Source organism: Helicoverpa zea, chromosome 9 (assembly GCF_022581195.2).
Source record: "Helicoverpa zea isolate HzStark_Cry1AcR chromosome 9, ilHelZeax1.1, whole genome shotgun sequence".
In the NCBI taxonomy this organism is placed as follows: Eukaryota; Metazoa; Arthropoda; class Insecta; order Lepidoptera; family Noctuidae; genus Helicoverpa; species Helicoverpa zea.
Genome location: NC_061460.1, coordinates 2,857,307 through 2,876,805, shown reverse-complemented (window position 1 = coordinate 2,876,805; position 19,499 = coordinate 2,857,307). Strand labels below are relative to the sequence as shown.

At 35.2% G+C, this 19,499-nt stretch overlaps 1 protein-coding gene across 1 annotated transcript in view; it reads left to right on the top strand.

Annotated features, from left to right (window-relative positions):
* LOC124633465 overlaps positions 1–19,499 on the top strand; it is a 44,831-nt gene that overhangs the window by 21,939 nt on the left and 3,393 nt on the right. The gene's annotated exons all lie outside the window — the stretch shown is intronic.

The following is a 19,499-nucleotide window of genomic DNA, read 5'->3' as shown; positions in this document are numbered from 1 at the left end:
TACCCACTTTGAGAATAAATATTTCATTAGCGCCCCCTTTTTTAGGGTTACCCAAAGGTTAAAACGGGACTCTATTGTTTTCGCTCCTCTGTCCGTCCGCGTCTGTCAGGCTCTGTCCAGGCTGTATCTCAAGAACCGTGATAGTTAGAGTTGAAATTTTCACAGATGATGTATTTCTGTTGCCGCTATAACAACAAATACTGAAAACTAGAATAAAATAAATATTTTGTGGGGCTCCCATACAACAAACATATTTTTTTTTGCTCATTTTTGCTCTGGTACGGAACCTCTCGTGCGCGAGTCCGACTAGCACTTGGCCGGTTTTTCACTTATTTAAAAACCACTATAACTTCTTCGAAAGTGTGTCTGTTGCCTTTTTATTACCCGACTGTTTGTTTTTGTTTGTTTGTGTCTACTTTAATTACGAAACGGAGCGACCGATTGACATTGACATGATTTTAATTTTTTCTTTATTCAATAAAATAGGATAGATATATAACCGAGAAGTATAGAACCGAGTTTGAGCAATCTTTTAATTCATATTGAATGATAATAATATCAATAATCAGTTGATGTTCACAAGTTATTGTTGAGCTCATGCAGTCGTTGTCTAAGAGGCCTCCTAGCTGAATAAAATTACAAATCACCCCCCAGGCCTCTACACAACGCCCCCATTTTCTTTCTGGGTCTCTTACCGCCCCCCTTGAGACCTGCAGCGCCCACAAGGGGGCGTTATCGCCCACTTTGGGAAACACTGGTCTAGCCGGTAGACTGGTAGGCTCTTGTTCTACGAGGACGCGTTTTGCAGAACTTAATTCTCACTCAAAAGTTTTAACGAAAATCGAAGTTATACTAATGATGTTATGTAGAGAAGTATAAACGTTATGTAGAGAAAGAAGATCGATTTTACGTGCCGTTCGAATTAGAATAAAAGTGTTCAATGTAACTGTGACCATTCCACTATTGTTTATTTCTTATTCTTTTAAATATTCAAACTTTATTTCTTCAGCTTTTTGATAAAATAAGTGCAGATATCCTATTGGATTTATTTAAATGTCTGGCACGTTTTTCTAAACTCGGCTTGACTCTGACAACTTACCAAGACTTTCTCACTTTTGAAATAAGCAAGATTAGATCAGCATGACATTAAACGGATATTAGTGAAGACATAAATCTTTCAAATCAATCGGTAATAATTTTGAGGCAATTGGTTGGTTTATCGATAACAATCGATAAGATCATGATCTACCCGATACATGTATTCATGAACGCAGCGAAAGCTATCGGCTACCGAACGAGTTGATCTAGTTTTCATTCGATTACATTGAATGGATTTAATTGTGTTCGAAGCCGGTCTCGTAGGATAAACCAGTAAGATTGATGAAGTAATATTTATGGCAATTGAATAGATATTATCACTACATAATCCCGTTCTTACTTTTCAACAAAACGGATGTTTCTTAGTAGCTACTTCATCATAATATAGCTTTGAATTCTACATTTTTTGTAATCGATTCCCATGAAATCGATAGTCAAAGTTGGCAAGCTGACCGCTGGAAACCGGACGCCGCTAGTACGTGCGCAGTATACTGATTTAGTCCTTTGATCCTTCGAGTCGATCGATGCTTTAACACTTATCATTTCAATATCATTCGTTAAGATTGCGTTAAACGATAAAAGATTATATGAAGAAGATTTTCTAGTACGCTACAGACTATGCAGTCGCTCAACAGCTGACCCGATGGTTAGATGTTTTTTTAGGAAAATCTTAACCCCAATCAAAAAATCTTGTCGGTCTGATACGGGCTACATAACTGATCTTTGGTAATGTGCGTGCGACCATTCATCTGCTCACTGATTTGTGTGCCCAAACAAACTATCGGCCAACTAAAAGTTTGTAGTGTGCTCTTAAAAGTAGAGAAATATGGTATCTTTAAAACCTTTTAGCCCAAATACAAATAAATTAAGACTAATAAATGGCACGATACAATACATTAAAGTGTCAGTGATGTCAGACACATAAAACACGGCTGAATACTATCTGTTCTACGGATCAGGACAATAACAAAGCTAGACTTCATAAAGTGCACGCTATCTGGTGGCGCATCTAATTCATTTGCTGTATTAGTACTATCATTTGTTAGAGTTTAGACGGTTTTCTTATTTATATTAAAGACACCGTTAATTTTATTTACAAATATTTACACGACAAACTTAACTTTACACAACAAACATTACAACCCATGTACCCAAGATACAGGCAGCGCCTAGTTTGGGGACCACAGAACTTATAAAAATGTATTCCATAGAGTAGTTCCTCATTTACCTAAAGAAGATACTTGTTTATAGGTACGCAAGGTTGATAGCAATTCGACTCAATAATTCAAAAGCAACAAATTGTATATCAGACTAATATATGAGACCGTTCATTTGATATACTGATGGGTCTCGTTCAATTAAAATAGTAGAACATAAACTTGAATTTATAGCAGCATTACAAAGCTAAGCTCAGACGCCAAGCCCTCAATTTAACTAGAACTTAGAACAAACTTTTCATATCTGGTGTGATTGGCTGGTGAAACAAGAACTAAGACTAGTTAGCAAACTGGATTCGCCAAGTATTGACAAGTTGGAGCTAAATTATAATGCGGTGAGTTTAGACGAAGAAGCCTTGTGGAGTCGCGTTAATCAATGCAACTTGGAAAAAATAGGAATATGTCAACACACGACGGGTATGTGAATACTAGTATAGCTATGTTTTTAGATCTTGTTAACGGGTGGGCAGGTGACATTCTTAGAAAGAAAAGTGGGATTTGCACAAGGTTGATATAGAAATGTGTTTAATGAGACGCACGTGGTTGGTTTTTTGTTATTTATATAGGCTGGCACACGTCTTTCACAAACTACTTATGATATCACTTCCTTCTTTAGCTCTATAGAAATCTAAAAAGTCTTTCTTTCATTTTCATATAATAGTCAGGTTATATTATTCTCCTATATACTATCAGCTACGTCAAGAAAATACTCATTACTATCAGCTACTTCATTCCCTTTCAATACTTTGCGTATTTTATTATTTTCTTCTTCCATTATAAACTCTATAAAAACAACTGATTCCCTTGTTTTTGCATCAACATTAATATATGGGCCACACAATACTGCGGTCACACCGCTGCACTGCGCGTGATTAAACGCAATTGGTATGCGCATTCACGACAATGCGCCATTAACAGACCCCCAACAAGCGCACGATAACCAGCGAATAGCTTAAGGAATTATCGATACTTATTAGCAGGATTAGGAAGGACCTTAAGACATTAGAAAAAAAATCTTTCGAAATATCTTCATAAACTTAAGATTCATAATTTAAAGGATCATAAAAGCAGGCATGAGAATAACAAGTCCAGAAAAGTCGTTTGCACTTGGTAATGGCACGTTTCGTAAAATCGCACTGAAAGGTTTTCCACACGACTTGAAATCCCATAAACGTCTTTCTAAGGGTCCCTAAAGGACCAGCTACAAAGGCCCATTGATATCTCCATGAATCACCGAGTAGTTTGTCGGAAACGATCGCATCGCGACCGGTCGGCTTCACAATGCTGACTCACATTGCTAATATGTAGGTAAACTGGATCGCATTGATGTATCGGAGACTTTATGGTCTTGGACGCTTTGTTGGCTATATATCTTCTTTAAAGAGGAAAGGGTTTGGTAAGCCAAAGTTCGAAAATTGCTGGAAAGTGAAGATATAAGTTTCTGTGACAAAAGCATTGCAAGAAAATAGTTAAGACTCATGCGATGTACAGAAGGCTAACATCAGATTTTATAATCCATATAATGAACGAAAAGATGAAAATAAGGTTTTTATGATTTTCGGGGAAAACACAAGATAACTAAAGAAAAGCACATTATTTTGAAGACACCCTGAGTCTTTCAAAAAGCAGTATGAACTCAAGGAAATCTTTCTTGACTTACCTAGGACTTTATTAGGAATTACAATAAAATAGGTATTCCCATTAGAAGCCTAAAACGCCACGGCGATTCTCCGTCAATTTCAGGAGGTTGACATACTTCACACTTCATTTCCTTATTGAAAACTGTTTACGACAGCACAAGCCTATTTGACCCAGTGCGCGATGATTAAGCCAGGTTCACACATTCCCAGTAATGAGGTATTCGGCCATGTCGTATGTACATTTGCGACCATGCGCTAAGTGGGCTCGGTCGTATGGTCGGTCGTATGTTCGTTCCCGCTAGCCGCGGTCGCCGACCTCGGCCGCCGGTTTGGCCCTGTCCTTATGTCACCAACTTGAAAATGCTGAAACCAGTTGCTTTCGTCACAGCCGTGATAATGTTGTACGGAATCGGACAAATAAGTATGTTTGTCTTCGATTCGCGATAAAACCGTTAACATACGAATTTGCTGTTGAAATTCCTTAGTATCTCGGAATGGGATTAATGTGCCACTGAATGCAGTGAGTGTGCATAATACTATGGTAGTAAACGAGTCAAGTATCAGAATCTTAACCAAACAATAACACTCCTAGATAAGTTAGAATCAGAAGAGTTTACAATTTAAAGAAATAAACAATATACAAATAAACTAAGCAATACTTTGTTCAAGTTTCCTTTGACGTCGAACTTTAAGAACGAAGATATAATTAGCTCAAATGTTTCGCAATTACTAATGGACGGCTTCTCGGAAAACTAAGTTCACCATATGTTTCTTGGCCTCACTGCAAAGTTAAACGAACGCTGTACTCATTTCTGACTAAACTGTTTATTTGTCGAATGAAAACAAAAGATGATGAATTTTAACAAAAAGGTGTTCGTTTTGGTATAAGCTTTTTGGGTAGTGGGAAACCATCAAATGACCATGACAATAGATGGAGTAGGACGTAGCCGTTGTTTCTACAATTCACGTACGATCTCTCAAGCCTTTCTGTTTCAGGAGTAGTTTTGGGGCTATAGTCTCTAGTACTCTTACGGAAAATCCTCCCTTAGATTAAAAAAAAATAATCTTCATGAAGCAACTAATGGAGTTCAGATTCGTACGTAAATACAACGTTTGATGTTTCCAAATCTTGTACTAACCCATGATCTGGGCTACAATATCGATGACTAGATGTAACTGCATGGAATTTAAAGTATACTATCAAAATGTTCGTGTGATAGCTATCTCCAGTATAATCTAGCGTGGTATGTAGGTATCTATTGACATGATCGCATTCACTGAAAAGATCGTGAAAGTGCGAGATGCCGGCTGCAGTATCTGAAAATTCTTCGACATCTACGTGAGTCGAGTCAACTTTTGCGTTCATTTTTTATGTTTTAGGAGTTTTATTTAGGAAGATTTTTATAAACGTTGAGTTTAGTTTGCTAGATATTCTAATGAAGTGGATATAAAATTGGGATAATATTTTTCAAAGACAATGTTTTTTTTTTTTAATTTACAATTAATGTTACCTGCCTAGAGGTAATTTTACATAAGATACCAAACTCAAATAGATAATCCTTTGGTTTTAGTGTTAACACAGATTTACCAGATAGAAGTCTCGATAAAAATGAAATATCGTTCAGAGGCATAAAACCAGCGAATTGTGACGAGCTAAGTGAATATCTTCACACTGTTTCGCACGAAACAATTGGCAAATAACAAACAAATAAAATTGCCGTTCGGCTGCATGCAGTCAAATGCTCCATCGATTCCCAGCGAAATGCAACACATCTATCTAAATATATGACAACTCAATTGCGGTTTGTGACACATCGCATACTCTCACGGCAAACATCCTATCAATTAGTTCTACAATTTCGAAGATAGGAAGCTATGTTATTGTTCACGCTACACACAAATAAATGCCGGAGTAAACTTTGTAGTCACGGAAAATCCCAACAATGATTCAGGTGGAACATCCACAAAAAGAAATAGTCAAATCACAAGTTAGTTCGCATCTGCTAATGATAAAAAATATACAATTAAGTTCATTGCCTGCGGCTGTTCGAATTTTGAATTTAATTAGAGTTTTATTTTTATTGTTTCTTTATTGCGATTCATAAATAATTTTGACAGACATTTTATACTTTCGTTCCGGGCAGTGAGCCAAACTGATTAAGCTGTTTCCTTCTTGACGATATCTAAGCGCAAAATCTGCTTTTGATTTATTAGGCATTTATTCGGTATTTCATTATATTGTCGGGTAAAATTAACAATCCTTTGTTTTCACAAATGTGTTTCTTTCTAATACATGCATAGCAGACAAATAAATCTTTAACATATTTTCATTAATAAACAAAAATAAAATCAACCAAAAGATTTTTTTTTTACTGTGACCCGACTCAAGGTTTAAACTCGTAGATTTTTATGTAATATAATAAAATTATGACAATAACTCTCATCTTCTCTTTTATTTGCCAATACATTTCAAAAGCACTTATAAATTCTGCCATAAAGAAATACTCCTCGTTATGGCCCATAAAGTCTAAACACGCACTAATATTTATGGTCATTCTTCGCGCTATCAACACTAAATAACATTATTTCATTCTTAATTCAAATCACAGCATGAATGCTACATCGCTACTACATTGTCTATTATAATAGACCAATAATCGACTAACAAGACAGCTAACCGGCTCGATGTCAGTTCGGCGCACGACTCGCCTAAAATGTGTTCATCGGGAGATACTCGACTGTGGCTTAGGCTTTATGCAGAAGTAAGCTTGACCATTTTTTCTGTGTTGTTGGTATTATTGTTTGTTCATTTTGTGGTCTTTTACTATTGACATAGAGCTTTTATTTCTAAACAAAAAATGTTTATTGTCTGCATAGCTTCATGACTATGCTGCAATGACTATGCCAATATGTTTGTTTCTTTATTACCATGCAGCATGTAGCATGTATGTAGCATGCATGTACAAACAAGCTTTAAGCTTAATTGTTGGACAATAATAATTGACCTACATTAAATACGTTTATAAATAAGATTATCATGTTCAAATTGGGTATTCCCCGTTAGTTTCTTCCACACCAAAATATCAATAAAGATTAATATTTATCAGCTGACCAGTGAGCATTCGTTAGGTTTATTTTTAAAAGCGATTCCGTTATATTGTTGGCAATGTTTTGATATCTTGACCTATATCCGAACCGGTATCCAAACCCGTTCGTTATTTAAATCATCTTTTGGTTAAAACGATAAACTGGTTTAGACAAAATGCACTACACTACTAAGTACGAACGTAAAATCACTTTTAACCAAAAAGGAGAGGCATTTCAATTCGTCGGGTTTTTTTTGTTATTAGTTTTACTAATTGTCATCAAAGTGAAGACACTCACATCTTGATCATAATAAAATAAATATTTCATAGCCATTTCAGTGTCTATCCAATATAAAAGATACCTAACATCCCACACTCGTTAAACTATTGAAAATAACAGCAACATTTCAAATTGATCGTACACAAAATATGCCTAGTCAACCATTCAGACGTGAGCGGTGTACAACCAACATTGATCACGTAGAGCAACCGACGTTGCGAGTGAATCGAATCGATTCCAACCGAATACAACAGCAATCGATTCAATGAATCATTCAGCAGTTACTCGAAACTCGACTAACAAATTATTCTCTTAAATTAAATATAATTAAGATGATTGTGAACGAAAGTGAAGTTTTTGTTCGGCGATTTTTGTCCGCCTAAACGGTGAACATTCTTCATTGAATATTTGGCCGTATGAATCATCTTTGGAGTTTATTTTTTGCACATACTTCAGATTATTTTGTTCTACATTGCTAGTCATGCAACTTTTTCAATTAGGTCTTGTTATAATTTAATTATGATCATGTTTACCATGTTGTCAGCCTCGTTATTATACGGGAAAAAACGTCGAAATCGTTGTTTATGGTTCTTCTACTTATAAAAGGAAAAAAGTTAAAATTATGAGCATATTTAAATGGTGATATCGCATTTCTGCATAATAAAGAGATATGACATGAGCCTCATTAAAAATTTAAATATTTGCATAAGTTATTTGCTATGGACAAACATGGCACAACGGGTTATTATCAACGAACCTGTCAATTAGGAGGTATCATAAACCTGGTACAATAATGGTCTATAATTATTTATCTTGAGTTTAAGGAATTTAATGCACATTAACTGTATTATTTCGTACTATGTAAATAACATTCTTGGAGGAATATGTTTGCTCCTATTTAATCAATCCTTTTTTAAGTTTCATGATTCTTTCAATTTCTCTAGCTAGCACCCAAGTAGCATTCGGGGTTCTATATAAGATGTCTAGTCGTTCACATGTACTCTACAAGCTGTGTATGTCAGCTGTTTATGAGCTGTATAGCTTGCTATAAAGCTTTTATTGAACCAGTTTGGGCACAAATTAGACAGCCTTAAGTTCACTATGGCTGTACATTAGAAGTATAATAGCATTATAATAGCAGTTTAAGTAGTAACATCGGACTTAAGGCTGACTTACGGCACTATATGGAACGCAGTGTGAACCATACAACGTACATGAGTGTAATAAAGAGTAATAAGTGGCTAAATACACAGCCTTCACAGTTAAAATCGGACAAAAGTACTCCAGTAAATTACCTTAAATTCACTTGTGTCCTAAATTATTTCCACATTTTAATATATTCGTTTGACAATTGTAAGGAGTGCGGGGGCAAACTAACTCCGGCGGATATTATTATAATATAACACGCGGTAGTACCTGTTTTATATACTATATCATGTTAATGCCATGGGAATGCAACTTTATCGTGAAATGTATACATATTGACAACTAAAATTTTCACGCGCCTCTGTAAAAACGCTTTATTCCTTTTGAAATATTTAAAACTGGCTGAGAAGAAAATTTACATTTTCAGTTTTTGATATTTTATTGGCATTATAGTTATACTACGGTAATTAATTTTAACATGAAACCAAAACTCATTCGCTATATCTGCGTATTTTGTGATAAATCTGCATTAATCTTGTAGATTTATTTGGTAAATATTTTAGGTTACGTAGAACAAAATGGTGGAAATGAAATACGGCTATGTGAACTGTTATAGTCCTTCTAAGCAGCCTACAGTTCCTATGTGGATCATTTAAACACTTCTGTACAGGTAGTAAAAGAAAGGTTATTTTAAGTATCACAAACAAGTTCTAATACAGCTACTGGCTGTATAACAGTCTAAAATAAATAAACATAACAGCCTTTGGCTTTATAAATGACCAGAAGTGTTCTATTAAAATGCTAGCTCTATAACATCGAACAAGTAGGCCGTTAAACAGCGGTTGCCGTATCTCTACCCTCCTATAATGCTCTTAGTCAGAAAGCTGACTAAAGGATAGTTGTTAGAGTATTGTAACACCCATAACCGTATATAAGTATTACTCTACACTCATATAAGTCCCTTAGACAGGTATAGGTGTAATTAATTGCAATAATGCAGCTAATACATCACGAGTGAACTGTAGTAATGCTTAAACTTCACCTGTGAACTAAATGTGTACTCTTAAATGGAACAAAATGCTACTTGGGCATATATAGGATTTTTGATACGACGTTTCATGGGTTTATCAATGAGTACTTACGATGTTTTTTGGAATAAAATGCGTCTAGCAAGAAAAGCAAGTGAGTAGTTCCATAAAATATTTTTACGAGCAAGACGTTGTCATTCTTATCTCAATTATGTATGCCTCGATTACGGTCTAGGTCTAAGGTATTCGCCGGCGTAAGTGATAGACTAGAATGACTCCAGACCGCCTTAAGCCAATTACTTAGATATAAATAAACAAATTTAAATGTGCGAGGGGACCAATTAACATGGCGGAACCGGTTAAGTGCCACGCGGTATTTATAAAAAGGTATTTCTAGAACGTCGCCCCGCGAAATAGGTAGGATAGGTAGGTTATGCAATTTTCTGCAGTAAAAGGTCTGTCATAAAATCGTCCTCTCTGAAAAGAAAGGTTAGGTATTTCTAGAAAAGAAAATTCTCAAGAAGTTGCCTTTGAGAGAAAACGGCTAGTAATTTCTACAACTTTTCATTGTAATTAATAGGAAGGTATATGAAGGTTTATGATAGAAATCTTAAAGCAAAGATACAAATTAATGTTGAACTGAGAATGCATTTTTTTGTCGATTACGGGGGGATTAGAATTCTCTTGTATGTATGTCATACAAAATTTTTTTGAGAACGCATTTGATACGTTTGTATAAATCTCTAGCTACAGCAAGTCATCAGGATATCATTATAGCAAGTAAGCTAAAGACGCAGAAAACGGTAGCACAGAGATGACACAAGCCCTGGGCAAGACGCGTTACTAAACCATAATAAACTACCCTAGAAACAATATTACAGACCTTTTTATATTATTATAATAGTTTTAATGGTCAATAATGGATAGTCTGTAGAAGAAATGAACAATTTCGCAGTAATAAACTGCTTCACCGTGTCGCTTCGCCCCGGGCCCACCCTTTACGTGTTCATAAATTAATAATTAATATGGTTTTAATCATCTATAGTTCTTAGAACAGGATCTTGTTTATTGATAGCTGTTACCGAAGCATTCATTTGAGTAAATCAATGGTTTTGCTGGGTCAAGCCTGTAGCGTTTTCAGAAGATCATTAACCCGGTCGGAGCGCAGATATACGCGAGACACGATTGATTTTCTATCGTTTTATAATTAGCGATTTACAAGGAGTTAATTAAATATTACTGGATCACATTTAATAAAAAAGCCATGTAAAAAAAATGAAATTGCAGATCTAGGGTCGAATGTTTGCACACTTGTCTCTTTTAATAACATGTTTTTTGCATCGTACTAAAACCAGTTGCTACTGATTTATTGTGTTGAACTAAGCTCTCTTCCGTTAATATATTCTGCGCTAGCTATTTTTACTTTCAACAGCGCGTGGGTGTCAAGATTGAGTGCTAATTGGTGGCCAGTGGTTCCCTCTGAGCAATAGATGGACTCGCCAGCAAAGAGGTTGTAGTTGCATCGCATTTTTATGCAAATACAACCGACCAGTAATAAATAAGAAGGCTTCTAGATAAGTATTCTCGATGGTCGGGTAGGCGTCCCTGTGACAATTAATTGAATGATAATAATATTCTCTTTTATGGCTCCTCTAAGTGCACGCGAAAAGTGCATTTGTATAAATGAAGTCCGTTAATTGGAATTGAATTTATTAAGTGGACCTAGTTGTTTAAAAATATATTTGAGCCGGTTACTGTTATAGTTGCTATAAAAGTAAATAAATTGGGAGTCGAGCATACGCACACATTTTTTTTTCTTTTTGCAGCTTAGGCAAGATGAGATACCTACCATTATTTCCAAGTTAACCCGCATCTTATTCAGCCCATATACATTGCGCTACTATATCACTATTCCTGATTGAGACCTTAGCAACACTAGCTATATTACAAAAAAGCCTTAACGCGTATTTCACCATCACATTTCACGACCAGACGTCGTTCAATCCAACCATGGATGGACCACATTTCCTTGTAAGATAAATAAAGGTTCTAGTTTACGAGAACTTATAAGGCATTTACAAGCCATTGTGGGGACGCGACAAGTCAATCTTGTGCCAGTATGCCATCGGCTGTCGTGAGAAAGGTACAAGCGTTTAATTTGCTGGAATCTGGAAGCCTAGCTTGTGAATTTAGAGAAGGAATCTTGCGACAGAATAAAGGGAGTCCGGTAACGGGGGAATGAGGAATTTATTGGCTTTTGCAACTTTTTAGCTGTGTTTACACTGGAACTTCTCACGGTTTCAAAATTTTAAAAGCAGTCAGGTCAAAGATGTTTTAATATAGGAACAAAGAAGAAGGAAGGTGAAATCACGTTGCAAATATGAACATATTTTTCATTTCGTTTTCTATAGGTACTTGCAGATTGAGCTTTTCTTCAGAACTTATTCAAAATTATAGACTTTACCTTCCTTACATTTATGTTTTTACTATTATTAATGACATATATTATTACGTTACATCATAGTTATAATGTAGTTACAGAAAATATACGGTAATGAAATTCAATAAGTATATAACCGTTTACAACTTGATGCTTTCTAGACATTATAAATGTATGTAGTTATTTGCCCCATCACGCCAAGCTCTCAGTGTGGTCTTTAGGAAGCTGTATATTACTATGACTTGAGTCGTAAAGAAAACTGTCGGATTCTTAAGACTCATCACTAAGTCTTTCAATTTATAATCGTATATTACTATCAAAGTCTGAAGTACCTAGTAGTGAATTGATAGTTTATTTCAGTATGAACAAATACTCTTTGATAGCGTAGCCTCTATGGATACTCTATGACACTATTATAAACAAAACGCGCTCAATTACTGGCAGCCACCGCAAAAAAAGCAACAAACCTATTTTCACTTAACATTTAAAATAGGAAAAAGCCAGTTGTATTCTATTTCTTGTTGGCGGTAAAAGGTGGGAAGATAAATGGTTAATTGACGCCGGCGCCTGTAGGGCACGGGTACTGGCCTCTTTACATGGCTTCACACCTCGTTAGCATCGCACGAATACTGGCCAGTTGGACGAATAACAGCGATAAATGGAGGGAAATAATATTTTTCAGCGCGAATTCTTTTTTAATTTCGGCTGGTGTAAACTTTTGTGAATTACAGTTTCTATTTGATAAAATATTGGATGAAATTGTTAAAGTGGACTAAGTATACTTCATAAGTTATGTTGAAGGAAGTTACAATCTAAAAGATTTCTGCTGTAGTTAAAATTGCCTTCAGTCGATACAAACAAAGGTAATTTCTATGGAACCAATCCCACTCCAAAATTTTCGTAATTTCGCTTGAAAACTCACCGCCGTCAACTGTGAAAACATTCGGTACCTCTAGTTATAGTAGTTATACCTTTCAACAGTTTCTTATAACTACAAGCTGCATGAAAGCCTTTCTAGGAACTCTATAATTGTTCAAAAGCTACAAATAATTCAATTAATTACAAGTAATAAAGTATGAATTTAAGAACTAAAAGCAAATCAATAGAGATATATCGAAGCTAATTAAACTTAAGCAGACGTTAGTTTCATTTTATACTCACTTTATTTATAACATCGTAAAGTTTTTACTACTAAATAAATATTGTTAATCATTCTTATCATAATACTAAATTATTTGTTGAATACTTATATGCAGGGCATGCGCAATAATTTATTAAAGAGTGATTTTTTTTTTCAGGAAAATACATTAAAACATTACCTACCTTTTGGGAACTATATTTTAAGTTATCGCAGTCTAGCCTAGAAATCCCAGTCTCGATTATTCTGAGTCAACTTAGAAACCACATATTTCAAAGCTTCGTACCTATTGTCGGGAAATAGTCTAAAACCACATAACAATAATAAGTTCTATTGACTTGAACAAAGAGAAATGGCTGTTTTATGGGCAAGGAAATCTAGTAGATCGATTAAAATAAACTATTGTCTTTGGTCTTTGTTATGGGTTTATGACTGGACTCTACGGACTTTCCTTTTAAATAAACACTTTTCAGATTTCAGGGACTTCGACAATGTAGGTAAAAAAAGGCTCTGCACAGATAGATTTTGAAAAAAAGAAAATATTTTAAGGTCACCTAGACCAACATCTCGCCTAACTGATAAAAATACCCATAAAACAATTCAAAAGTAATTAAACTTGGAAGGTACTTCGATATGTAACTTAATTAAAAACATGTATGCTAAATGCTGTAATCAGCGGCCGCGATTCACATTTTTATTGAAACATAAATTTTCTCGTGTAATGTATCGGCTAGTCTAATATATTCGCTTACGAATGCATCTTTCCGTGTGCTCCAAGAAATGAACATTTAGCATATTTTAAAAATACGCTACATTTATGCGTATATGCAACTCACGCGAACAATGCACGAATTTAAATCACAGACATGACACAGGGCCGTAATTGGGCTGTCAAATTAGATCAACGCAACTGTTGTACTGACCAAGTTCTAAAATATCTAAAATCAAAATTCGTAAATACGTATTTTTTAAATCTCAACATTTTCATAGAAATTAGGTATAAATGACCATTTTCATCAATGTTGTTAAAAGAAATAAGCTTCACATATAATCATCCTTTTTTCGTACTTATGATTGCGCGCGAGAGAGTGCTGAAAATTTACGACTCTCACTGCAGAATCGTTAAAAAAATTTTAGCATGATGGTGGGCCGTGATGGACTATCCTAATTTTTACCTACGTTCTATTTTGATAGTATGTTGTGCTTCTTTAAGCATTTACAGAGCTTTCGAGTAGTGTACATTAGACTCATTGTATTTACTGGAGCGAAGGGTGTTACCTTCCCGGTTGTGTAATTACCACAAATCTGTTATGTGACCCTAGTCCGCTCCTCTATTATTATTATGCTCCAAATAGCCAGATAATAAGCTAATTGTCAGTCTAGACATAAGCATGCATGGACAATTATTGCACGCTACCCGGTCGGCGTTGGTAAACGGCCTAAAAACATTGTCTTGTGTATATATTCGCGTATTTTAACATGAAGATGCGGCGAGGAGAAAAGTCGCATGCAGCGGTTTGAGTATTCAGCGCATTTTAAGCAATAAAAACTGTTTAGTTATCACAAATCAACAATTTTGTTATGATTGCATTGCTACGTGGTACCTAATATTGCCAGCTGTCTTGGGGATGCTCCCAGTTGACATCATTTAAATGCTTATTTTATCTATTCCTAGCCATTTTCCGGCGGTTTCACCGCGTCTCGGGGGAACATCTTCCCGAACCCGTATAAATATAGCCTTTGTTACAGGGAGATAGTGTAGCTTTCCAACAGTGGATGAAATTTTCAAATCGCTTCATTAGCGGATCGCTTCGGTGTAAAAAGTCCTACAACAAACAATCTCTTTTTTTTAATGTCTGAACTTTATTTAATTTTAAACCTGTATACCTACAGGTTTTAAAATAAACATTTTATTTAATTTTAAACCTGTATACCTACAGGTTTTAAAATAAACATTTTATTACATAAACAGTTTATTTTAACATTACATTTTAAAATAAACAAGATCTATATATTTACATAAATTAAAACAATCTCTTGTTTACCTTTACTGAAGTGCTCACTCAAATGGATTGCTATTGGCGTTCCCCTTTTCTATAAAAACCGTTCGAATATTTAGTATACATAATATTCCTAATCGCATCTGGCAATCATAAGCCTTAAAACGTTTAACTTACTATTAGGTACAACTAGACGTTTAGACCGTAAGTGAGATGACTTTATGAAGCAATTACTAATTTCTCATTTATTTAATTAAGCAAATAAACACAACCGGTCGGACGTGTAAAATTACTGGTTTATTAGCAGATAAATTTGAAATAATAAACAGGCTATTAAAGGTACTGCAGTATATTGAATGTTGCTCTTTCCGTATAGGTAATCAATTTGTAATATAAAACTGTTTGGTATTTAACTATATAACTCATTTGTGTTTTTACAGCTTATGAAATTATAGAAAATACTTTTGTTCCGTGTACAATAAGAAGGGAAAGCTACTAAGCCCATCCCACTCATTCAGGGATTGAAAATCGTAGCCATGTTATGTAAAAAGAGAAAACTGATTGAAACCACGTAATAATAAATGAGCATAGAATGTAAAAGTATCGCAAAAAGAGTTTTTAATAAACTAGTTAAGCAGAATAAAACTAAAATGTACGAACATTTAAATAAACGGGCCATTTGCTAAACGGCTATCAGTTTTTTATTATACGTTAATTTATTACTTAGCTATTAAATACCGAAATTACTGGCTCGGAGACGTCGAAGAATGCTGTCTTGGAATAAACTGGAGCTGCCGAGATAAATTGCAGTTGAAATTATGAATAATTATTGTAATTCTCTCTCAAGACTTTCAGTTATTTTAATAAAGAAAAGTTTTTATTTATGAACTTAATTTACGATGTGTGCTTTATTTAGATTTGTGGAATTAGAGCTGGTTAATTTAAATCGTCCATCTCAAATTAAACTCGTTTCTTTGTATTGTCGTGACAGCTGTATTTAAGTTTTGCAATCACTTTGTAAGCGCAGCTTTGTACATGCGTAATTATTCGAGGGTAAAATAATGTTATAAGTAGTGAGAGTTCCTGAAAAGTCTGAAAACAAAACCAAGTACCAAGAAACCCTTTATTACATAAAAAGCAGTTACGAACCTCAAAACGCAAAACCAATCCATAATTCAAACCTGAAAATTCCACAATGACATTCCGTCAAGCTTACCGAAGTGCAGGCGACAATGCGCGCGCGCCTATCGCAGTGCGTTGACCCCGCTGACCCGGGTGGCGAGGTCAAGCGGTCAGCGGTGTTAGGGTCCGCCCACACGCGCTGCCGATAGCCCCCGGCGAGCTGCGGGAACGCCGATACCAACCTGACTTATGTGGGAAACATCGTCAGAACGGGACTTTACGGTACGCGTTAGATCGTGAATCTGTTGAGAGCTGAATTTTAGCAGTATTGTTCTGTTATGATTGGGTGATTCGGTTTTATTTTGAGGTTGAGCAAATACTCTCAATTTTCCTTTTCATTAGGGGCTGGTTTTCCAATCGCCAGATAACTGTTATCTGACGAATATATTTGTATAGAAAATATGTCAAACCGCCATATTTATTCCTCAGATAGAAGTTTAACTGATGGATGATTGAAAAATCAGCCCTAATTGTGTCAGACCTGATTTTGCAGTAAAAAAAAAATGCATAAAATATTAAGACTAATTAGAAATCTTGTCACATTACAGCAAATCTGCAAGTCAATAAAACTAACAGTGACTACCAATAAGTTCATCATAATGTATTTAGATCGGATGTCAATCGGCAGTCGATCCTTATCGCAGCGCTACCGTGCGACTCGTCTGAAGTGGCCCTTACTACTTACCGCAGTCGCATCATATTTGTCGCGAATAAGCATTTTACAGAGTTATGCTTTGTATTATTATTTTCAAGTAAATGAATACTCGTGTTAAGCTATAGTGGAAATGTTTGAGATGTATAGATAATAAGATATGGAAAACCATATTCCTATGAAGTTTGCTAAATTATTAAAGTTTGCTATATAATTGATTTATAATGTTCTTTTTATTTTGTAATTATATTGGTAGGTATTTAATTTTTTTCTAAATAAATTCGATGACTTTATAGCTATAGATTGTATAAAAGAGACCTATAAGGTCCTATAAATCACAAATAAGGCGTCATCTATCGTCCGCAAACGCAATTGAATGGAAAATGATTTCAAATGATTTCCGTCACGCGACCAACTTGATCCGCAATCCGCATACTCGGAGCCGCAGAACATTTTTGACGATAATAATCGAGATGTTTTTCACTGAAAATGTGCATTGAAGAAATATTTTTACGAGTCTTGAAAGTAAGAACACGTTTTTCACTTATTCATTTCAATAATTAGTCGAATAAGTGGGACATAATCACTAATTGGTTTTGGGCAAAAACTAGCGTGCGGCTATTCACTAACTAAAAAAAAAACTATTTTAGCTGATTGAATTTCATCCGTGCCCATTTTAGACTTTGTACCTAATGCACTTCTTTTACATGCAACCTGATGAATATTAGCACAAAATTGAATTCTTAAGCCGATGAGATGTATAGTTTTAATAGATTAGACTCGATTCTATCTGTGATCGAAAAATGCCCCTTAAATACAGAGGAAATTATGGGACTCACATAGTTTTTATACATTTTCTCGTCTCAGATCTCTTTGATCACTTCTCGTATAATAACTATATAAATTACATTATGTGTGTGTTACATATCTCGCGAACTTTGATTAGGAACAGTTTCACCGCGTTATGACGGGTATGTGAGAATCATATGCTTTGGTAGACTTCAGCATATTATTTGTATCAACATAGTTGCGTAATGATGGCGGATTACGCACTTCTTGGTACGGTACTATGTTTCCCATCGTCCTTTGCAATAAAATTAGTAGCCGTTTCTTAGGAAACTTGAAAATAACTTCAAGTGACCAAATAATATAGTACCTAGGTAGAGTCAAATGGCACATACTTATTCGTATAAAAAGTTTTGGCGTGGATTGCAAATAAATATGTTTGTCTATGTATAGATGTTTCGTGAAGATTAACTCGTAAAAAGCATTACGTTTATCCAAAAAAAACTTACCTAACTTTTTCAGTCAGTGTCGCTTGCTGAACTGCGATATCTTTTGTAAGCATTTTTGTGACCAATTCCGGTTCAAATAAAAAATTGGGCTTTACGGAATAGATTATTTTTCGTTACTTAGTCATACTTAGTAATTCAAAAACTTAAAGTGTGTATGATACTTAGGACAGCATCAAAAAAACGAAATTCGACTGATACTACTCACCATATCTTCTTCTTAGTGTATCTTCAGTTTTCATATAATATTAAACATATTCGCAAAATATTTAGTCAAAAACCAATAAAGAATTAAAACACAAACAGTTACACTAACAACAGTTATCGAAACGCGACTCGGATCACGTTTGTAAGTGTTCCGACGCTCGGATGCGCCGGCGCTGGTGCAGTGGAACATAGCCAAATAGAGCACTGGGCTATCGGCTATCCGGTACCTTTGAGGCACGGTTTGAGGCGTTACTAGATACTGTTTCGCGCGGTTTCAGCCGTGTCCTGGTGAACTCTTCACGGCACTGAATAAAGGTGCTTGCCTGAAAAAAATATAAAGTATAATTCTTAGAGCTAAGAAGAATCTAGTCACAGCTCTCTATCTAAAATACATCAAACCATTTAGACACTAGGGCGTGCCAGAACCAGAGCAAACATCTCTGATCTCTGATCTCTACACACAGTCGAAAATACAACCCTCTTTGTAAGGAATAATTAAATTAGGAATTTTATTAAAAATAGCTGTTCCCCTGCGTTTAATTCGAAATTCTCACACTTCTGTATTACGCTAGCTGGCTCTGAATTATCTAAAGTAGGAAACATTCGATTTTCATGCATCCGTTGTGCTCCTAATTTCTTACAAACTGTACGTGCCTTATCAATTGATTACCACCATAGATGTTCACATCAGCAACAAATCCACAAAATGAGGTTGTAATACTTTAAAAGGCTGGCTAGTTGTACGGCTATAAACCCACATAGGTTCGCCATATCTCCGGCTCATTGTTCGTTTCTTAGAAGCAAACATTTTGCTAATGCATGAGTCGCTAAGTTATGCAGTTATGACAAACAAGACGTGAATGTATGCGAGTGTAAGGCCCGTGGCCCAGTGAGGCTTAGCGGGAAGGCCTTTCATTGAGTAAATAAATAATTTGAGACTAAGAGACATTTGTACGCATTAACTTTCAACATTGTAAGGGAAATCATTATATGAGATGTAAAAATGAAAAATAAAAACAAAACCGCATAATTAGTAGATATATATTGCAGCCGGATATCTTCATATTTAAAGGGTCTTCTTTATGTATATCTT